Here is a 6,939-nt window from a genome sequence, read left to right as displayed (position 1 = left end):
TGCACAAAGAGGCCCAGGAGAAATCGAAAGATAATGGACTGTTTTTGCTATTGCATATGTTCCACCTTCAGTATGGACTATTGCCCTCCTTGCAGGAACTTCCCTTTAACTTTTCTTTTTGGCTAAGATCCTTTGCAATGTATTGTAGAACTTCTGCCTGCCAGATGTTTTCCCCTAGAGTCTACATCAATGTCAGTAGTCTATTCTCATGGATTCAATAATTCATTACAATTCTGAACTGGATTTGTAGGATCACTCTATTATTACAAAGGAGAGAAAACCCTATACAAAAAGGGGCAATGCACATAGCATTTTTTCTTTTTTTGAAACATGTTCTTTTATGATTGGGAGGACAATAAAAGAAAAGATTATGCTGAAATCATTAGGAAATAGGTTTAGTCACTGAGGCTAAAATATAAAAGTATGGAATGAAAGCCCTCTACAGCCCTGGTGGAGTCCTAAATAAAAACTAAAGGCCTTTCAATAAAAATAGCTTAAATTTGCACTGTGATGACATGTATAATGATGATATTGATGACGAAGACTAAGAAGAGGAAAATGTCAACTATAATGATGTAGTTTGGGTGCCTGACCAAGGGCCATGCATGCATTGATTAGGTTACCGAAATCTTTATACCGGAATGTTCAACAGTTTTAGAACAATTGGCATTTTAGCTTGACTGGTATCAATTTGTTCAGGCTGGGTCAAGAAGGATTCTGGAGTCACATGCAGGGTCATCAGCAAACTATGCAATGATCAATTTTAGTGGTGTCAGATACAGCCAAGAAAGGAGGTGGAGAGCAAGTATGTCATGCACTTACCATCCATGCAGCTGAAACTATGATTCGTTTGTGTCTCTTCTCATTCTGCAAGGGGTTGAGTCATCTCAGCTGTTGTATTTTGTATAGGGTTATTCATAAAAGCACTGTAGCGGATTGGCTACCCTCTATTGCCTTCCTATCATACGCCAGGCACTCTGCTGAATCCTTTGACTACATTATCACTAAACTTCAGAAGGGCTAGGACAGTGGCCTTTCTTGGAGTAACCTTGTGCCCCATCGCCCACCCTTCTTTCTGCTTCCTGTGGGTGCATAGTCAGTTTCTGTGACAGGGCTGATGTCATGATGATTTCAAGTGGTGAAATCAGAGAGTAGGTGTTGTCTTTGGGCCATTTCATGATTTGGCCCAAAGACAACACCTACTCCCTGAATAATATCCATGAAAACTTAAGACAGTCACTCAAGTGAGTCACATTTTCCCTGTGGATATGACTTGCAGATGTCGAGATGGAACCTCACCAGGGCTTCCTTCTGAAATGAAACTTCCAGAAAGCAGCAGACAGACCACAGAACATCCTTCCTAGAAAAAGAAAAGCCGTCTGTAGACCAGCAACAGCTCTGATCACATGACTGCAAGCGAGGTTTCCAAAGAAATCAAAATGATAGCTTAAAGAATGAGCATGGACAATTTCTTTGTAGAAAGATTCAGATTCACAATGTGACCAATTAAAAGTAATCCTGGCTTACATTTTTTTTCTCAAAAAATATTCACGAATACTGTCTTAGTTGATTCTCATATTAACCTGTAGATATGGGCTGTGAATATGAGCCATGAAGACATTATTCTCCAATCTATAATTGAGAGAAAGGAAGGAGGGCATCAGTGACTTGCATCTCAGGGTACATGACAGTGAGTGATTGAGACAGACTCGGGTCTTTTGGAAACTCCTAGTACAGTGCTCTCTCCACCTCATCCTGCCTTTACAAACTGGAGGCAGGTTAAGTAGCAATTCATTTATTTTTCTTTCAGAAAGAAATGTATCTTTAAAAGAATGAAGATCAAAAGTTGTATAAATAGATGAGGCTGGTGCGGTGGCTCATACCTCTAATCCCTGCATTTTGGGAGGCTGAGGCAGGTGGATCACCTGAGATCAGGAGTTCGAGACCAGCCTGGCCAACATGGCCAAATCCTATCTCTATTAAAAATACAAAAAAATTAGCTGGGTGTAATGGCAGTCACCTGTAATCCCAGCTACTCGGTAGGCTGAGGCAGGGAGAATTACTTGAACCCAGGAAGGTTGCAGTGAGCTGAGATGGTGCCACTGCACTCCAGCCTGGGCAACAGAGCAAGATTCTGTCTCAGAAAAAAAAGTTGTGTAAATAAATGTAAAAAATTCAAGTATTTTCATTCTATTTTATAATACAGTCAAGGTGTTTTTGTTTTTTTAGAGGTAGAAAAACAGAGGCAGAGGTAAGTAGAGACAAAGGAACAGAAAAAGACATGCTCTAGTGCCATACAGGCCCAAGGCTCACAGGGATTAATAGCCCCATAGTGTGGCTTTTTTAGGATACAAAGGTGTGGTCATGTTTTTGCAACTCTACGCAGAAATATGGGCAGTACTTCTGTGACCTGGTGACACTGAGGATAAAATGTGAGCCAGGAGCCAGAGGTCCCGTAGTACTGGCCTGAAACCAGGGAGATCAATTCTTGTGATGCTATAATATTTTAACTTCTAGAATGAGCCTATTGCCCTGGCTTCAGTTCTTTCTTTACAATAAGGTGCAATAATGACTATGAGAGCATAGAACATGAAGAGTAAGGGAAAGCCTGCAGGAGGAAACCAGTCACAGCCCTCTAATGGGTGCTCAGCGTCCCTGCCCATCAGAATCACCCGGGAAGCTTTAAACATGCAACTCCCAAGCCCACCCCAAACAATGGAGTCAGAATCCTGGGAGTGGGACCCAGGCATCAGTACTTAACACTCCTGGGGTGCGTCTAGTATGCAGTCAAGGTTAAGTACCTTGCTTTAAGAGATTTGTCCAAAAAGGCTGACTGAGGAAAGGAAGAAGCACTGAAATGGGAAAATTCAGACGTGAGATTGAGGGTGGCCAAACAAAACCTTCCCCTGGAAAACAGATTGAGGACAAAAGATGCAGGAACTCAAGAGGACAGAATGCTGGGCACGCAGTGGTTGAAGATGGTCTCTCTTTGACTGACTTTCCATGGGTGAAGATAAAGGAGAGAATTGAGGGACTTCCCTGGAAAGTTTAGTGTAAGAACATCTTCTGCCTTTTTGTGTTTAATTGATCTTTCTTCTAAATAAAACATTTCGAGGGCTGGGAAAAGGTGCTAAATCTGCCAATTTATTTGGGTTTTGCCTTGCTCTGCCTTACACAGCAGCGGTATGGCAGGGATACTCACCTGAGGGAGCACACTCTTTAGGTAGAACTCCTAAGCTTCTCTTCTTCGTTTTCTTTCTTTTCTTTCTTTCTTTCTTTTTCTTTTCTTTTCTTTTTTTTTTTTTGAGACGGGAGTCTCACTCTGTCGCCCAGGCTGGAGTGCAGGGGCGCGATCTCAGCTCACTGCAAGCTCCGCCTCCCAGGTTCACGCCATTCTCCTGCCTCAGCCTCACGAGTAGCTAATTTTTTTTTTTTTTTTTTGTATTTTTAGTAGAGATGGGGTTTCACTGTGTTAGCCAGGATGGTCTCGATCTCCTGACCTCGCGATACGCCCGCCTTGGCCACCCAAGATGCTGGGATTACAGGCATGACTCTTTCTCTTAAAGAAGGAAAATGCTGTGGCTGTGAATAGGACACACAAGGAAACCCACATCAGTCACCACAAAGGTGACTGGACACAAGACCAGAGGAAGTTGGTAGGAAGAGGATGAATGAGGAGTTGCCCTCTGAGACAACCTGGGATAAGAATGATTAAAAAAAAATCACTTTCCTCATTCTGAGACTGCATTGGGTTGAGGAATTGCTCCTTTCGTGACTGATCTAAAAGAAGCAATGAGATTTCATCTGAGATGAGGTCTTGATGTCAATATCACCTCACTTGCCGGTTGATACCCAAGCCCAGGAATCCTCAGCATCATTGCCCTCCCCTCACTCCTTAGAGCAGAAGCTCCCTGCAGTGGGATACTTCTTACTCAGGTTTGCATCCCTTAGGGCAAACAGTTCAGCACCTACGGAAGTGAAAACTAACCTGTAGTACTATAGAAACTAAGTGAACGTGGTGGAATGAGTGATTAAAATGCAGCTAGTGTTGCTGGTGACTTTATGAGCAGAATTCCCTGCCTCTCTCAGAAAAGCAGCTCCCACCTCCTGTTGCTGCGATGTCAGCGGCAACACCCTCTGCAAGGACATGTTCAAGAAAGGCGTTTTCAAACCCCTCCCAAGCTCGTTCAAAATGGCGCCACGGTCGGGTACTGTGGCTCTCACGCCTATAATCCGGCACTTCGAGAGGCGGAGGGCGGTGGATCACTTGAGGCCAGGAGTTTGAGACCAGCTTAGGCAACATGGTGAAACCCCGTCTCTACAAAAATTACAAAAATTAGCTGAGCATGGTGGCGCAGACCTGTAATCCAGCTACTTGGAAGGCTGAGGCAGAAGAATTGCTTGAACCCGGGAGATGGAGGTTGCAATGAACTGAGATGGCGCCACTACACTCCAGCCTGGGCGACAGAGTGAGGCCCTGTCTCCGAAACAAAACAGAAAACCCAAAATGGCACCAGAAGGCAAAATCGACTAGAAGAGCTCTCTGTCTCTCTCTTTTTTTTTTTTTACGAGGAGTGGGATTTCTCAGTGGGCATGAGTAAGGAGGGGGCGGTGCAATGGGAGCACTTACGATAGCAGGGCCCACCACTTGTCCAGGGGCTGCAACTGGGGACGGATTTAACCCCACAGCCATCGGGATGAGGTGTTTCTCAGCCACGTCTTCAAATTCATCTGCATTAAACCTGGTAAAGCCCCACTTCTTGGAGATGTGGATTGCCTGGCAGTCAGGGGACTTGAAGTTGACCCCCACGTGGGCCTCGATCACATGCTCCTTGTTCTGCAGTGTGGTGCCGATGGACATGGCAATGTGGCTGAGGTGAACCCTGGCCACTGTGCCCTGGGGCTCTCCAAAGACCGCCCCCCCATGCCTGCCTGGAGCCGAAGGTGGGGACAGCATGGGGTCAGAGATAGGAACATGTATTGGAAAGATCTGTCTCCAGGGTCCCTCGGGGTAACTCATACCAGTAGCAGGCTGCTACACCTCTGAGGGGCTGCTGTGTGCAGAAGCTGCACGTAGAAAGAAGGGTGGGCTTAATTAGCAGCAGAGACGAGAGGAGTTCTTGAGGCGGCATTTAAAATGATAACCCTTGGAGACACGGGGCAGAAGGGCTGAGAGCAGAAGGGGGTCATGTGGTCTGATCTCACCCAGACCCAGGGCCTGGGAGGCAGTTGAGGGATTAGAGTACCAGGTGTCACTGCTTCCCAGAAAACACAGCTTGAGACCCAGGGAGAAGAACTTCTGGTGCCAAAGTCCTTTCTGGAAGGTCTGTACTGCTCTGAAACTGGGGATCCATGCGGGCCTGAGGACCGGACTTTTCCATTGGTGAGAAAGCTTCTGTTACCTCTGCAGCAATAAGTCCTGAGTAAGCTTCTGGAGCCTTGGAAAACCCGGTGCCTACTGAGCAATGCATCGGCATGCACCCTTAGGAACCTTATTTGGAAGCTGACGTCTCCTTTGCTCAAAGTCTGGCTTCTTTCCCCCTAGCATATAAAAAGCTTCCAGTCTGCATCTCCCCTCCTCTCATGTTCTTGATTAATCACATTCTGAGGTACAGCTTGGAGCCTGGCCTGAGCCATCAGTGAGCACAGGCAGATATATTAGTCAGGACAATTACAGAGATGGGTCAGAGCATCAGAGGCTTTGGCCGCAAGTGCTGGCGATTAGGTTAGAATCCTTTGGACAAATGGATTAGTGCTGACTGGATGGGCTCACTCAGACAAAGGGAAATAAAAGACAACTTTAATCAAGACTAAGCTGCATCTCCCAGCCAGGCAGCCATCGTCAGTGCCTAAGAATGTCTGTTCTGGGACGCCAGGGTCCAATTTGCCTCATTAGCCAGGATGCTGCACCTGCATTGGACAGGAATATGGTCCAAATTTGGAGGCCTAAGAGGAGAAAATCTAGGCCAACCTCTGTTGCTTCCAGAAGATTCCAGTCTTATGAAGTGAAACATCTGTCTCATTTGGGGTCAGATAACCACTGGACCCCAAGTTTACGAACATAGGTACTTTGCAGTAAGCCAAGGGGCTGCCAAGAAATATGGCTGGTCTCAGAGTTGAACTGTATTTGGGTTGACTGTGGCCTTTTAAATTCTCTAGCATCACCAGAGCCTGGCTGATGGGACCTTGCCTTTAATCAACACCAAGTAAAGAAACCTTCCAGGTGTGGGCTGGGGCTGCAGGGTACTGACTTTCCCCGCTGTGTTCTCCTCCCCCTTGAGATGTCTGGGGACGAGGGCTTGGTCTGAGGTTTCCCGTGGGTTTCTTTGATGGAAGCACTGGGATCTTTGAAAATCAATCAGTAATATTCCTTCTGACTGGGGAAATCAGGGATAGCAAACTGATCCCTATCTTTAAGGAAAGGTGGGATTTAGGCCAACAGTTCTCACCTCGGATTGCAGCTTAGAATTGCATGGGGCAGAGCAATTAAAAAACTAACGCGTGGGACCTATCCAGATATTTCTCATGTAATTGTCCAGGGTGAGGCTCAGACATCCAATATTGTTTCTAAATCTCTTTTGCTGACATTAATTGGGCAGGGTTGAGACGGTCAGATTTCAGGTCCTCAACCGAAAAGACAGTTTGTGTGTGCACTGTGTCCTGTCTCTGTAATTAGATGATAAACTCCTGGAGAGCAAGGATGGGTCCCCGTGTTTGGCATCTTCTCCCACAGGGTTTAGTGGAGTGCTGTACACCTTGGGTTCTCAATAAGCATTTAAATACAAATGCTTGGATGCATAAGCAAACAGCATTATTCTCTCAGAAATCTCATCCACTTGAGGCAGTGACGACTATTTTAAATACATTGCAATGCAGAGGCCCCTTTAAGGATGTCTGGGCCAGCTGGCCCTGCCACAATTACACTCAGCACCATTGTAA

At 45.8% G+C, this 6,939-nt stretch overlaps 2 pseudogenes; both read right to left on the bottom strand.

The window, feature by feature from the left end:
- Nucleotides 1-4,626: 4,626 nt before the first annotated feature.
- Nucleotides 4,627-5,477, bottom strand: LOC116470554 (large ribosomal subunit protein uL16-like; annotated as a pseudogene).
- On the bottom strand, nucleotides 4,989-5,105 carry LOC116472072 (small nucleolar RNA SNORA70; annotated as a pseudogene).
- Nucleotides 5,478-6,939: the final 1,462 nt, after the last annotated feature.

Source organism: Hylobates moloch, unplaced genomic scaffold (assembly GCF_009828535.3).
Source record: "Hylobates moloch isolate HMO894 unplaced genomic scaffold, HMol_V3 SCAFFOLD_6, whole genome shotgun sequence".
Taxonomy (NCBI): domain Eukaryota; kingdom Metazoa; phylum Chordata; class Mammalia; order Primates; family Hylobatidae; genus Hylobates; species Hylobates moloch.
Note: the sequence above shows the minus strand (reverse complement) of the source record. Positions and strands in the feature narration are given on the sequence as shown.